Source organism: Sphaeramia orbicularis, chromosome 19, assembly GCF_902148855.1.
Source record: "Sphaeramia orbicularis chromosome 19, fSphaOr1.1, whole genome shotgun sequence".
NCBI classification, from domain to species: domain Eukaryota; kingdom Metazoa; phylum Chordata; class Actinopteri; order Kurtiformes; family Apogonidae; genus Sphaeramia; species Sphaeramia orbicularis.
The window spans coordinates 3,371,207-3,387,921 of NC_043975.1; the positions used below are offsets into that span (position 1 = coordinate 3,371,207).

The window sequence follows — 16,715 nt, forward strand, 5'->3', positions numbered from 1 at the left end:
TGGTGGTATGTGTGGACACACCAGGAAATGGAATTATTTTTAACTTAGTATGAAATAGAGGGGTAATATATAATAATAATAAAAATATCTGTAAATCAACACCATATTTACGTTCGTTGCCATGTTTATGGAATGACTTCTCGTGTCATCTCGTGACAATAAATAAACAAATCATTGCATTTGTGATTTAATGGAAAAACGGACATGACGCACTTGTTTTTTTTTTACATTTAGTAAATATCGGTAAAGTTTTGCGCAGATGTCCAATGGAAAAGCGACTACTAATCGATAGAAACTAAACTGATATCTGAGACCATTTACATGTTAAATATGGATCATTATAAGGAAAGGAAATTTTTGAATATTTCAGAAATTCATCACAATTTCTGAAAACTGTACAAACATTGTGTAGACAATGTCTCAAGGAAACTACATAAAGAATTTTAAATGAATTCGACCAGAAGATTCAGAGAAGGTTGTTGAAATCTAGACATTAGTGACCTTGAGTTTGACCCTTCAAGGTCAAAGGTCATGGATTCAAATGAAAGTCCATTTATGACTTCTATCAGTGATCAGTAGAAACTATTTTCATATCTGTAACTATTGGCATGTTATAAACCATCAAAATATGGACTATTAGAAGGAAAGGCAAATTTAAAAAAAAAATTTGTCAAAAACTTAAAAATCAAAATTTCTTGAAACTGAACAAACTTTGTGGAATTTGTCCCAAGGAAGGTACACATAAAATGTGAGACGAGTCCGACCAGTGCTTTTATCTGAGAACGTGAAGAAATTGCTAACAAAGACGAAGATGCCGTTGAGCTTACAAGAAAGTGGTGAAAAGTAAAGTTACGGTGATTGGACTTTTGAATGTGTCGTCTTACTTGTTCAACCTTTTCAGAATCTTTAAGAACTTTCTGACAAACTGGGGAATTCCTCGACTTGAAACGTGTCTGAACGCATAAACAAACATATGTGTAAATAATGGCACAATTCCTGCGTTCTCCTTCGGACTACACTGTTTCCTGGATAAGGTCCTGCGGTGGTCTATGAGGAGGGGCGGGGCTTGGCCTCCTTGGCCGCCGTCCTCGTCCGTCTTATTGGCTAACTCTAGGACATCGACGGCAGATGTTCTCCTCGTTGCGAAGCTCTTTCATCCACTCTCATCCTTCATCTTGCATAGCTCGTCCCTGACTTATTAAGGCACTGAATCCTCCTTTCTTCTTCTTCCAGTGATCATCTGTCTTTGCAGATCTGCATTCCTTTTGCGGTCAACGTTTATTCATCTCTGCTAACATGACCTCGCTAGTGCGTCTGGAGTAGATCACTCACGGTCTTTTTGCTGCTTTGGTATTGCTTTTCATGAAATCATTAACCCGACAAATATACCATCAAGCCCTAGTATTTACGTTGTGTTTTCCTAAAGAGCGTAAACCTCACTAGTGGCACCTACAGACTGATGTTTCCTACATTATAACGTACAGAACAGCTGACTAGAGCATGTTTAGCTAATTTTAGCGTTTGTCCGGACGCTAGCCTTAGACCAGAGGCTGTATGGTCAGTAAAGAGCTGTGATTCATGGCAGTCTTTGATCAGAAAATGAGATCATGTGTGCAAAGTTGACATTCAGTACAAGATGTCAGTGGCCTGTTGCACCAGGTATACGTAAGTTCTCTCAATAAATCGAAGTTAAATGATGCTAAAACTAGCTACTGAGGAGCTAAAGGTGTTAAGGTTTTTTCTTCCTGTGGCCATTCAGTGACGAGAACAACCATTAGCCTCCAATGGCTAACGGCTAAGGGACTTGATATGGAAGTTGATCCATTTGGACTGGATGTTTACGCCATTAGTCGTTGGAAGCTAACTGCTAAAACCGCTATTAAATGCAAATAACAACAAAATGTGCACTTGAAAATTTCCGCACAAATTTTGGACGTGTCTGCTGCTTAATGTTTCCATTTTAGAGACTCCTGGTTGAACTGAACAGTTTAAGAACTTCAAAGTCTTGTTGTCTGTTAAAACTTTCAACCATGTTTCTCCGCTAACACGTAACTAAAGTAACGTGGCGCCAAACATAAATGGGTCTCAATTTTCGTGGAAGCTTCCCATTTTTTCCATTTCTGTTGGTTCCTCTAATTTCTAAGAAAAGTCATTGAATGTCAGGTGATAACTGGGAACCCAAAATATTCAGGCGCAGTGATATCTGCTGGTCATTCTGGAAACTGCAGCATTTTGACAAACGCATGATTGTCTACGGTCGCAAATTGAAAATTACTCACCATTAACTTGACAAATAAATAAAGTCAATACAGATTCGGGGGTTTAACATTCTCATTGATCATGGAGAAGAAGTTCGTAGATGCAAAACAATTCCAAGAATTTCGTTAGCATTAGCATCGCATTAAAGAGGAGTTCCATTATACTAAAGGCCAACGTGATATTATGAATAGCATACACACCAATTAAAAGTGGCGTGTTATCTGTATGCGTTATAAGCTTTCTGTGTGTATGTTCACGCCACATAAAATAACACGCGATTGGTGGCTAGTGCGATTAGCGGTTAGGTTTAACGGTTATGGATATGTAAACCGGAGATCTTGGTGTACATTGACACACGATCAAATGGCGTTAAATAACACGGACATAACAAACAAAGGATGAAAATACGTACGTATAGCACGCCAAATGCAATAAGAACTGGCGTGACATACAACGCGATTTCATGAGATCAGTCTACGAAAGGGTTTAGCTGTACTTTATGCCGGTTCAACAACCTTTAACTGTCTGTAGTACTAGTTCATACAAGGTCACGTTGGAACTTACTCATATCTGGTGCAACCCATCGCAATTAAGGACTAATCCGTGTTTTCCCTTCTATTAAATGGCAGCCGATGTTTACACCACACCCCCATCCTTAGACGAAAAATCAAAAATCAAACCAAAACATAAGGGTGTTGACCAAAAAACCTCAAAAATGGATTCACTTTCCAAGCAAACATTTTGGGACTTTTTATTTATTTCTTCTTCCAAACAAAAGATGGAGGTAAGTGGCAAGCTGATGGAGGACTCGGTTCCGTTCGATCTGTGGCTGAAGGCTTGGGGGTCGCCGGACGTTTATCGGACCAAACCGACCCGCCACTGACTGGTCGATCGTGTTGCGAGCGATGTCAACATTTAGTTAAGGAGCCCTTCACACACAGTGTTGGCGTGTACAGAGTGTGGACACGGTAAGAACATCCGGACTGGACCGAATCCAGCACAACAGCCCCGGAGGCGACGGTTTTTCGGCTCATCGGAGGCTGTTTTATTGGATTTCAGTCGGTTTTCGTAGGTGTTTCTTGAGCGTCCACCTCCTGTACCTACATGCAACGTGCATTATACACATGAAAAGTCGTAAACATCATCATACTAACATTGTCCGCGCTTTGTTTATTCAGTCGTTCTCCTGAAAGTCTGTAGCGTTTCAGGATCTCCTTGCCTCGGTCCCGTTTCTTTTGCTCCTTTTTTGGATTTTTTTTTTTGCTTGTAAATGTAGAATAAGATGAAGCACAGAAGTCATCATCTGAGCCTGAAACCTGTACGTGCCACCAGTCACATATGATACAGTATAGGATCTGATATTTTCTATGTACAGAGTCTTCGAAGCATTCCAAACAAAGTGTGCTGGAGGTCGGAGGATGAGGAGGAAGAGGAGGAAGAGGAGGAGGGAGGGAGGCTAATGGGCCAGCTAACGGAGGAGCCTACAGGTGAGGATCCTCTGAACGTTGAACCCGCTGTTTGGTCGGTCGGGGACTCGATAGAAAGCCTTAACAAAGGTTTTGGAGAAGAAGAAGAAGGAGAAGGAGTAGAAGAAGAAGCATGGGGACCGGATGGATCTGGATCAGGTTTTAGTCTGAAAGGGAAGAGTCCGCTGCTCCCAAACCCGTCAGTTGAGCTGATCCTCGTACTGTTTCCGGAAACAGTCGCCGGCGGGGAAGAACTCCCAGCAGCGCTCCTGGTACATCTTCCAAACGTAAGACTCCTTCAAAGACACACATGGACGGAAAGAGGGTTTAAGCGCACGTTTACACACTTCATGTACGTTTAATGACACTGGGACCACAAACAGAACCGTAAACCTCAGATACTGGGCAGTTAAAGGCGTCAGTATGTGTCAAACAGGCTGAAAAAATAATAAAGGACCAGGCTGCAGTTCCTCCAATGGCCACTAGAGGCTGGAACAAAGGTGAATCAATCATAAGTAAAAACTGAAAGAAGTTTAAAAGACAAACATTATTATTTACATACTTATATTACTTATTAGTTAGTTATATATATTGTTACAACTACTATTACTATGATTACTTTATTGTTTCTATTATAATACAATATTAATTATACTACATTATATAAAATAGTGTTGTTATTTATCATTATTGCTACTTTTAATATTTATTATTACTAGTACTTCTAATGTGTACCTGCCTGTTTTTACTACTGTTTTTATAGATATTATTATTATTATTGTCTTTTCCTTTTTATCTTGTGCTTATCAGTAAACTCTTTTCAATCTTCTTTCGACTTCTTCCTCCGTTTGAGGCTTAAGATATTGCATATTTAAGTTACCATTTTGTTTTGTTCTCATTCTTTTGATTATCATTTATTTGTATTTCTGTTTTTAAATTGTCATTTACACAATCGAAATAAAGATATCAATCAATGTTGTCATTTAAAGGCACTTTTTTGATTTTAATGTCTTGCGTTACTCTATTTTAATTTTAATGTTAATTTTAATACATGATTTTAATAAAATTAATGTTTCTCTTTTATTCTGTGAATGCATTTTAAAATAATGTTTTATCTCTGATGATTTTAATGTTTTTTCCCTTTTTTGATTTTAATGTAATTTCAATGTCTTGCTTTTTTTTTCTTCTGTGATTTTTTTTTATGCCTTTGTAATGCACTTGGAGTTTCCCTGTGTGTGAATAGTGCTATACAAATAAACTTGCCTTATAATTCTTCCTCTATCTAAATATGGCGTTATGTTGATACTGGTACATTAATTTCCCAGATCAGTAAAGTTCTATCTAATCTAATCTAATCTAATCTAATCTAATCTAATCTAATCTAATCTAATCTAATCTAATCTAATCTAAACTAAAAAGTTCTGTCTCCTGTCACTCTAATAATTCAATAAATGAAGTTGATATAATCTTTCCTGGTTTTTCATTCTGTACTACTTCATCAATATTTATTTGGAATAAGGAGACGTGTGTTTGAGTGTAACGTACAAAAAATTTAAACAAAATAATTCAGAGAATGAGAAAAAAATTGCAAAATGATCAATAAAAGGAACACAAATGAACAAAATACTTAATAAATCGAAGAAAATGGGAAACAATATTAATGTGAACAAACACATGCAAAGTAATCCAGAAAATGAAAATTTACAAAATTAATTATTAGAAACAATAGTTTAGAAAACGAAAAGGAAAAGCTAAATAATCTCGCAAATATAAAAAAAAGAAGGAAATGAGTCAATGTGAACAAAATTATATCAAGAAGTGAAAAAAAAAGATGAAGAGAGAAAATGATCGAAAAAAAGAACAAAATGACACAGATTAAAGTTGAAGTGTTTGAGGTAAAGGTTCAGAGATGTTTATGTCCAACATTAAGACCAGATCAGGATCAGGATCAGGTCTTGTCCTTCATGTGTAAATTAATGAAACCAGTGGAAACACTGAGTAGAACCGGTTTGACCCATACTGATGCTTTAACAGATGACCTGGTTTAACCTGGTCTAACATGACCTGGTTTAACCCAGTTCAACATGACCTGGTTTAACATGAGCCAGTTTAACCCGGTTCAACAGGAGCCGGTTTAACCCAGTTCAACAGGAGCTGGTTTAACCCGGTTGAACAGGAGCCGGTTTAACCTGGTTGAACAGGACCAGCTCCAGACCGGTGTCCATTGACGGTGGTTGGAGGGGGCAGGGGGTTTACCTGGCCTGTGTGCTCTGTTTCATCTTTGTTGATGAGATACATCACAAAGAATCTGCAACAAAAAACAGACAGAAACACATTCAACAACAACAACAACAACAAAACATCTAAACAACTTAAACATCTGATCTAAAATTTAATTCCATTTTTACTTTCATTTTATCATCCAATATTTAACTTTTCAAGTGTTTATTTTAACCTAAACTTTACCCTTAAACCTGGTTGTACCACTTTTTTTTTCCTGTGAGTTTTTTGAGAAACTAAACACACTCGTTAACTCAGAAATGACCAAACAAACTCAGTTCCACAGATTTTGTTGATGGTTGACTCAACAGCGCCCCCACAGACTGGCACATTTATAGCATTTCTACCTGCTGTCCCGTAACTATTTTCTGACAAAAATTTCTCTCTACATTGAACGTTTCCAATGTGGTTTATCAGCATTTATCATCGTATGATCCTCTGTATTTTGCTTTGTAAAGGTATTTCCCTGTATGTAACTTAATGATCAGGTAAAATATCAGAGTAAATTCAATGGTTATTACATAAAAAAAGAGAAAACTGAAGAAAAAGTGACTTTTTCAGCAAATCTCTCATTAACCGAACATAAACCCAGTGTGTCCATCCACTGTCATTGATCCAACTCCATGGGTTTTACTGGTGAATCAATGTTGTAGAAGATGACAGTGTTTCCACGGTAACTAACATCCAAATGGGTCATATCTGATGACCATGAAAAGACGACAAACTGTATTTTACACCAATTATTTACATGTATTGATAAGATTAGCGGATCAACAGGTATTAAACAGTTTAGATCAGCAGATGGATTTGGTTTCCAGTAGATGTTTGGGTCTTTATGGGTTAAAATTATATGTAGAACTGTTTGAATGTTAATGTTAGCCATTTTAACCGTGAGACCTAAAGTAAAAACTAATAAAAATGTTTTTTGTTGAACACTCTGGTGCCCAGTTATAGCCACCTGCAGCTTTAGTTTGACTTTGTCTAATGCTACATCTATGCTAACGTCCATAAGAAGGAAACAGATTTCGATTTCGATCTGAGACGATACTCCTCATGGACTGTTTATGGTCCAGGTCCAGGTCCAGGTCCTGGTCCTGGAGGGTCCACATACTCACAGGTAGTTGGCTAAGTTGTGCTCCTGTAGCGTGTGCGTTTCAAATCCGTGTGGAACGGTGTCGAAGTAGTCGTTTCCGATTCCACAGATAAAACATTTGGTCTGAAACAGAAACACAGATGAAACTGAGTGAAATCAATTCATTTTTCTTACAATATCAGAAAAGTGCAACAGCATTTATAAATGACCACCGGCGTTTTCATACAGACTGTTATTACTAAAGTTAATAAAATGATACTGATAGAAAATCACATCTGTGACAAGAATCTGATGTTAAAAAATATGTCACATTCCATAAACATAAATGAATTCATGTACAATATATGATCATAAATAGAAACATAACCAACAAAAAGACAAAATCATGCAGAAAACTGACAAAATAATCAATAAAAGGAATAGCTTTTAACAAAATAATCAATAGTTTGAACAAAAATGAACAAAATAATGCAGAGCATGGACAAAAATGAACAAAATAATCAATAAAATGAACATATAAACAACATAAGCCAGAAAATGAGCAAAAATAAGCAAAATTATCAATTAAAAGAACATAAATGAACAAAAATAATCGAGAATTTGAACAAAAAAGAACAAAATTATGCTGATAATGGACAAAAATGAACAAAATAATCAACAGGAAAAGCACTCAGAGAGCGCAGACCTCTGCCAAGACAGATCTGCTCCCCTGATCACCACCAAAATTTAATCATTTCTTCCTTGTGCCACTATCATTTCCTGAAAATTTCATGAAAATCCATCCATAACTTTTTGAGTTACCTTGCTAACAATCAAACAAACAAACATGCAAACACGTACGCATGCACGCACACAGAGCAAAGTGATCACAATACCTCCTGGTGGAGGTAATGACAGGATCAAAAAATAAACAAAATAATCCAGAAAATGAGCAGAAATGAGCAACTGAAGGAACATAAATAAACAGAATAATGAATAAATTGAACAATAAATAAACAAAACAATGCAGGAAGTGCGCAAAAATGAACAAAACAATCAATAAAAAGGTCAGAAAATAAACAAAATGATCCAGAAAATGAGCAAAAATTGGTCAATTAAAAGAAGAGAAATTAACAATATTACCAAGAATTTGAACAAAAATGAACAAAATAATGCAGAAAATGGACATAAATAAACAAAATAATCAATTAAATGAACACAAAAACAAAATAATCTGGAAAATGTGCAAAATTGAGCAAAATTGTCAATTAAAAGAACAGAAAAGAACAAAATAATCAAGAATGTGAGCCCCCCAAAATAATGCAGAAAATGGACAAAAATTAACAAAATTATCAATTAAAGGATAAAAAATAAACAAAATAATCCATAAAATAAGCAAAAATTGGTAAACTGATCAATTAAAGGAACAGAAATGAACAACATAATGAAGAATTTGAACAAAAATGAACAAAATAATGCAGAAAAGGGACAAAAATGAACACAGTAATTAATAAAATGAACATAAAAACAATATAATCTCCATAAAATGAGCCTAATTATCAATTAAAAGAACAGAGAAGAAGCAGCCTCAGGGATGTGGACCCGTTCAGCCCTCAGGATCCGGCTGATGAGGCCTGGCTCCCACTCTGCATTCCAGTTCATCTCCAATGGTGATGGATGGGGTGGAGGTCAGGGCTCCGTACTGGGGCCACTTCAGGTTTTTCCACACCAAACTGGGAAAAAAGCCTTTCTTTCTGGGTGTGGGTTGGCGTGCACGGACGAGGCAGCGCTAACAGAAGCGTCTGGACGCTAACGTTTCTGAGCGTATGTTCACCTCCATGTCTTCTTTGACTTGTTCCTGCTGGTCCCTCAGTTCACCAAACGCATCGATGATCAAACCTGGAACGATTAAGAAGCAAATGCACGGATCAGCAACGAGGGTCAAAGGTCAGGATGTTGCTGACAGATGAAACTGTACAAATGCACGTCCAGATCCCATTAGTCCAGGGGTGTGGGACTCAGTTTAGGACAGTTCAGGTCAAGAAAATAACCTAGGAATAATGTCATCTCCAAACTTTTCTCTATGTTTTAGAGTGAAAAAAGTAATAATAAACTAGATAAGCACTTGGAGAGTGCAGATCAGCCCCCCCCCCCCCATCACCACCAAAATTGTGTCATTTGTTCCTTGTGCCAGTATCAACATTTCCTGAAAATTTCATCAAAATCCTTCCATAAGTTTTTTAGTAACAAACAGACAGACAGACAGACCCTGATGAAAACATAACCTTCGCCGTTCCATGGCGGAGGTAAAAATGAACATGAAGTAAAAAAAAATAAACAAAATAATCATCCAGTATTTGAATTTGGTGCCAGTAGTTTTAGTTTTGGGCTCTTTCTTTTCTAAATCAGTGCAGCTGCTTTTTGACACCTGTTTAACTCCATAAAGCAGTTATAGGGTAAAAAAAAGAATCAAATAAGCAACAAAACTAGAAAAGCACTTGGAGAGTGCAGACCTCCGCCAAGGCAGATCAGTACCCCCCCCCTTTGAGCACCACCAAAATTTAATCATTTGTTCCTTGTGCCAGTATCAACATTTCCTGAAATTTTCATCTAAATCCGTCCATAACTTTTTGAGTTATCTTGCACATGGACAGACAGACAGACAGACAGACTTGGTGGAGGTAATGAACACAATAATGAAAATGTTCACATGTACAAACTACCCTTTAAAACAGTGTTTTTCAACCTTGGGGTCACCTGAAATTTCTAGTAATTGATAAAAAACAAAACAAAAACAAAAACAAGACTTACTAATAAAAATATATGTTGAGTTGACAGAGAAAATAAAATAATAATAATAATAATAATAATAATAATAATAATAATAAATGTTAAAATTAAAAAAATGTTCATATTTGTTCAGGTTATTCACATTTTTGTGAAAAGACAGTTTGTAAATGTGATTAATTTCTTTCAGATTAAAACAACAGTGTCAGACTCGTGTTAGTTGCGGTTCCTTTCAGCCCTGTGTTCCCTGCAGACGCACCAGTCCAATGATGTTAGTTATTCTTTAGTTAATGCATTCTAACACTTTCACACACATACACCTCGCTTTCAGACCCACAACATGCACTTACTGACACTCACACCCCATACTCTTGTCTTTGTTATCATTTCAATCGTTCCTTTATAATAAACCCTTCTGTTAACTTTACATCAGGTACCTCTTTTCTTTCATTCTTGTCATGGCATTGGACAACTGTATTAACTCTGTGATTTGTTTTAATTTTAGGCTGAATCTTTCCTGTTTTCCCACCTTTTTTTCCATGTAGGTGCAGAATTTTTCACTTCACCTCAGTTTAATATATGAATAAAAACCCTTCTGTTTTTCATTCATTTCTTCTTCTGTTATGAATATGACTTATTTGCCTGACATTTCCTGTCAGATGTTATTCTATAGACTCTATTTCGGTGTATTTCAAACATCCGTCTGTGATGATGAACGGACCCGTCAACTGATTTCACACAGAATTATGGCTTCACTTCTTTTCCTGCCAACGTCTGGGAGTTACATGAAAAAACACAAACTACAGATAATATGTCATCTTTAATGAACCTGCAGTCGTCTAAACTCAGACTGTTCATTCACTCCTTCATTCACATACATGTTATATATATGTGTGTGTTACATGGTTTTAGATGGTTTGTTCTTTTTCTTCCTCAATAATTAGTCTTTTTTCTTTCAGTTTTGTCTGTGTTTATTTGTCTGTAATTGTATTCATTACCCCCCCCTTCCATCTTTATTCACCAGGTATGTAAATAAACACAGGGAATTCTTTGCTGGCAGATGTTGTCTCTAGTAAATTATAAATACAAGATACGATAAAAAAAAATTAAGAAAATAATATAAGAAAAAATAAAGTATATACACAAGGGCACAGTATTTACTTCAGTATAGTTCTAATGAATTTTGTCACATTTAACTGTTTGGGCAAGTATTATTATTATCATGATGATCATCATTATTAGTATTATTACTACTAATGAGTAAACTTATCTTTAAAATAAGATTTTCCACTAAATTGGATGATTTTCTATCATATGTCGCAGAGTTTTGTTGTGGAAATGATTTTTATCAATTTAATGATTTTTGTTGATGATGATAAAACACTTGGAAAATCCCAAAAACATTTCATTTGCAGGGATAATGGCTGAATCGGGACAATTGGAAACTACTTTTTCTACATAGTTTGTTTATTTTTGTGTATTTTCTAAACTTCATTTGTCATATTATCTTAAAATCGGACATTTAATGCTAATTTTCCACCTGTTTCTTCTTTCCCTTTTACTTTAATTGTGTTTTGCGGTATTGTTTTTGGTTTGGCTTATGCTAGAGGTGCAGAATGTTGGTGGTACGACCAGAATGATCAACACAGATTGGTTTGAGTTTTTTTTGTCTTTTTTTGTACTTGTGTATATTTCTTATTTTCTTTTGTTTTGGTGTTCTGTTTGCCCATTTGATACATGTGTGAGGATGCCACCTGGATGGGGGGTGGGGGGGCAAGTTCATCAGTTTTGTAAGAATTGCTTTAATGATGTCAATGTCATTATGGAGAAATGATGAATAAAGGAGTTAAAAAAAAAAGTCATCAAAAGCAATGGTTATGCAATCCAGTCCTAACTCCTGTGTGTATCCTGTGACTAAAACAGACAGAAAAGAAAACATGGAATGAATAAAAGCACTGTTTTTGTCAGTACGATGCCATAGATATTGATGGAAGAACTGAAGTGATTTTGGTTTTTATTAAGAAAACATGTTAAATGCATAGATATCAGATGTTAAATTAAACTACTATGAGCTATTTTTGTTGGTATCGTTATATTTCTCCAAACAAATGGACCTTTAGTTGGACCAGGCCTTAAAATGAACAAGAAACTGAAGAAAATAAGGGGTGGTCTAATAATTCTTTTCTGTGACTGTAAGTACTTTAAACAAAGCTGAACCTCTGGTGTTTGTTTTGCTTCATGTTTTCCTTCTGTTAAAACGCTGAGGTTGTGGATGTAAACCTGCACTGAAAACACAAACGCTGTCTTTTTACTCATTTCAGAACGTGTATTCTCAAAACAGGATCCATGTTTCTTTGCTTTTGGCTTCAATAAAACCTGTTTTTCCTGTAAGAACTTTCCAGAGTAAATCAGGAGGTTGGTTCGTATGTAAACACTGGCAGCTGAACGCCTTGTTTTTTTTGGTTTTTTTTAAGTGTTCGAACTGAAAGTACAAATGACGGTTCAGAAATAAGAGCGATGGTGGACTGGGTTATGTAACGCACCATCAGTCATTTTTTGGACTATTTTTACATGTGCTGTTCGTCTTCGTGGGTTCGTGAAGACGGTGTTAAATAGATCACTTGACTCCAGACTCACATTTGACCTCCGTGATGTCAGGACGTATTTCACACGACTACAAAGACATGTTTTGTCTATAGAACACAGGGCTCTGACAGCAGAGCATTTTTCATCTGGTTTTAGTATTATTTTATGGTTCTGGCGTCAAGGTGAGTTTTAATTCATTGTTAAAGCTTCAACATGTAAGATTTGCATATGTTGGTGGAAGTATGTGATGAATATGTGATGTTTGTGTTGGTTTTTTGCTGACACTGTGTCTAAGTTAACCCTTTATCGAACAAGTGACTATATTTGGTGATTTTCGCAAACATTAAATATGGGGCCAATCCTTGTTTTTTTTTGTGTGTGTTTTTTGTGTTTTTTACATTTGATTTTCATATTTTTATTGATATATTTTCTTAGCATTCTATCCTGTTGTATCATTGTAAAATGTTTCATGGGTGAAAAGAAAAAAAGCAATAAAAAGTGAGTTACAAAAAAGACAAAAAGATTTTACACATATATATACACACACACACACACACATATACATTCTTTTTTTTGTTTTGTTTGTTTTTTGTTCGTTTTGTTCTATTTTAGCTACTTATTTTGTTTTGTTAATTAGACAGTTGTTTTATCTATTCTATACTGATTAATTGTCAACATTGGATTTACATTAAGGATTGTCCTCTTTTGAGTAGAGTGGGATTGTGGACAAAAAGAAAAACGAAAGAATGGAAGCCCTTTTTATCACATTGCACTGTCATGCCTGTGAAATTACTTTCAATAAAGTTAATAATAATAATAAAAAAAATTCTATCCTGTTGTATCACTGTAAAATGTTTAATGGGTGAAAATAAAAAAAAAAAAATAAATAAATTTAAAAAAAAAAAAAAAAAAAAAAAAAAAAAAAAAAAATATATATATATATATATATATATATATATATATATATATATATATATATATATACACACACACACACACACACAGTACATGGGGCTAATCCCATGCCTCATTGAGGTCCAGAAGCATGTTGGTTTTTATAACAACATACAGTGATTCAGACAGATTTATACACATGTTGACAATGTAACTAGTGAATCTGAGTGATTTTTGTCTGTTTATGATCTTATAACAGTTGTTTTATTGCATGTGTTTACTTTTTAGAAAGTGCTGATCAAATGTTTTATGGCAAGAGGGAGACTGTTGTCATGGCAACCGACAAGGAGTTAGATGATGATGTCCAATGACACACTAAGGTTGAAGACCCAAACATCCACCAAAACGTCGACCAAAACCATCTGCTGATGGAGCTGTTTAATACCTGTTGATCCACTAATCCTATCAATACATGTAAATATTCTTTCATTCATTTTCTGAACCTGCTTTATCCTCACTAGGGTCATGGGGGTCGCTTGGAGCCTATCCCAGCTACTTATGGGTGAAGGTGGGGTTCACCCTGGACATGTGACCAGTTCATCACAGGGCTGAACATACAGAGACAAACTATCACTGTCACATTCACACCTATGGGCAATTTAGATTAACCAATTAACCTATCAGTGCATGTGTATGGATGGTGGGAGGAGCCTGAGGACCCGGAGAGAACCTATGCAGACACGAGGAGAACATGTAAACTCCACACAGAAAGGTCGACTGGTGTTGGAATCGAACCCAGGACTTTCACTGCACCACTATGTCGCCCTGTAAATAACTGGCGTAAAATGCAGTTATACCATTTATTTTAAAATTACCCTCTGTATTTTGCATATTTTAAGTGTAAATCAGGTATTTTCTTATATTTAATTCACTGATCATGTACAAGGTCATTAAAGCTCAGATTAAAGTTGAGGGTTATTATAACAGAAACAAAGGAAACTGAAGAAAAAGTGAGTTTTCCAATAAAATCTCTCATAAACTCAACATAAACCCACTGTGTCCATCTACTGTCATTGATCCAAATCCATGGGTTTTACTGGTGAATCAATGTTGTAGAAGACGACGGTGTTTCCACGGTAACTACGGAGCCTCTGAACATCCAAATGGGTCATATCTGATGACCGTGAAAAGATGAAGAACTGTATTTTACACCAATTATTGACAGTATTTGTAGAACTGGTGGATCAACAGTTTAGATCAGTAGACGGTTTTAGTTCCTGGTGAATGTTTGGGTCTTTATGGGTTAAAAAACCCTCGTATGAACATGCATCAGTCAGTGTGTTTTAGTGTGTTACTAGGTTTCCATGTGAAATACGTGGACAAAGACAGATCGACTGTCTCCTCTAACGTCCATCCGTCACCTTCAGTCAAACATATATAAAACTCCACTAAACCACGTCCATTTTTGGAGCGACTTCAACAAATGGCAACTAGAGTTTGAAGAGAACATGATAGTGTTCAGTGTGCTCTGTTAGAATGATATTAATGATCGGACTAAAATGGAAGGAAGCACTGACGCCCATATATGGACAGTACGTACAACCTCCACACTGGACCATAAACGGGTCAACGGCTTTAACTTCAAATGTGAATGCACAGTTTGGGTTGAGAATTATTAGTTCCTGCTGTTGAATACCATCTGTTTCCTGTCTGGATGATGGTTTTTTGTGTTAAAGAGGTGGAATAAGGACAGGAAAGAAGAAGAAAAAGAGGAGAAAAGCCTGGAGAATCAGCACTGAACATTCATTATTCTCATGGTTTTAACCCTTAGCTGCATAAATGAGTCAAAATGACCCGCGGAGGTGGTTTTCTTAGATCATCTATCTACAAAATCAAGTTATTATTTCATATTCCAGATATTCCTCAAAAAACATGTTATTGATAATATGACATTTAACCTGGAGTTAAAAAAAACAAAAACATTGAAGTTTGATATGAAGAGTTCAAAAAGCTGTATCTTGGAAGTGTTTACAGATAAACTTATACTGTAAACGAGAAAAATATTGATTATGACCCAAAGTTTATGATGGGAGTAAATGTACTAATCTAATTTGCATAGTATGACATCACAGGGTATAAATAACGTATATAAAAGAGTATGAAAACCAAAATATAAAAGAAAAACCCTGACGGCATAAAGATCTAATAAAAAAAATCGACTCAAAGTGATCCATAAAAATCATTCAATCACAGTTCTCCTGACTCAAAGCTTTGTTTCCTTCATTTCTCTGCTGCTAAACATTGGTTCCACTGTTGTGTTTCTTATTGTGACGCACAAAGAAGCTTCAGTTCAGGAAAACTGCAATAGAATATTTCCCTTCAACCAATTCGAGTCGATTAATCGAATCGTGAATTTTTGCATTCACTTCAAGCACCTAACCAATTAATCAGTTGCAGCTCTATAAAACATCATCATATACTCTGGACAACATTCCACACATTTAATAAAAGTCCAGTACTATTCAGTGTAATTATGGCCCTGGGATAAAAACGCCTTTAAACTGGATTTTCTTCTTCACTTTGAATAGAAATATGCCCTGAAATGGTGTTAGGATTGAAGGAGCACATGTCCGCCATCTGTTGGTGGGAGGTGGTAACAACATTTGGTTACTATCTGGTGTTATTATGGTCTGTTTCAGTCAGTTATGTTAGTTGTTACAATATTGCAACTTTGGTGTTTAAAGGGTTAAATTTCTATGTGTCAGAATTTGGGGTTGAGCTTGAGGTTTGTACACAGTTTAGCTATTCATGTCAGCAGTTCAAGGAAACCAACTGCACGTTAAAGCTGAAGCTGGAACACCTAACATTATCCTAACAGTGTGACCAAAATAAACTATTATCTGTTTGAATATGTGGTCTGATCTGTCAGAATTAACGGCTGCTTGAAAATGACTCATAAAGAGCTGTGGGAGGTTTAAATACGTCCTCCACATCAAGAAACATCAGCACTAATTCACCGGGGTCGATGCAGCTTACAAAAACTCCAACGATGGAACTTTAGTTTTTGTTTTACTACCATAAGGGGGGTCCGGACACTCGTACAACTAAGGGTTAAATAAAAAGACGACACCTGAAAACATGTTGGTGTGCGTTTGTTTGTGACCTCTCACCCTGGATGATGGCCAGGAGAATGACGATGACGAAGAAGAAGAAGGTGATGTCGAAGATGATGCGGTAGATCTCGTACTCGTCGCCCGCCGGGTCTTCAATCTGGTCGCCGATGCCGCCGCCCGCTCGCACGCCCACGTACATGTGGAACATATAACACTGTGGAAAAAGGAGGGAGAACGGAGAGAGTTAATATGAGGGAA

At 36.1% G+C, this 16,715-nt stretch overlaps 1 pseudogene; it reads right to left on the reverse strand.

Moving 5' to 3' along the window:
• Positions 1–2,994: 2,994 nt before the first annotated feature.
• The window catches only part of LOC115410430 (ryanodine receptor 2-like), a 244,401-nt pseudogene continuing 230,680 nt past the window's right edge, over positions 2,995–16,715 (reverse strand).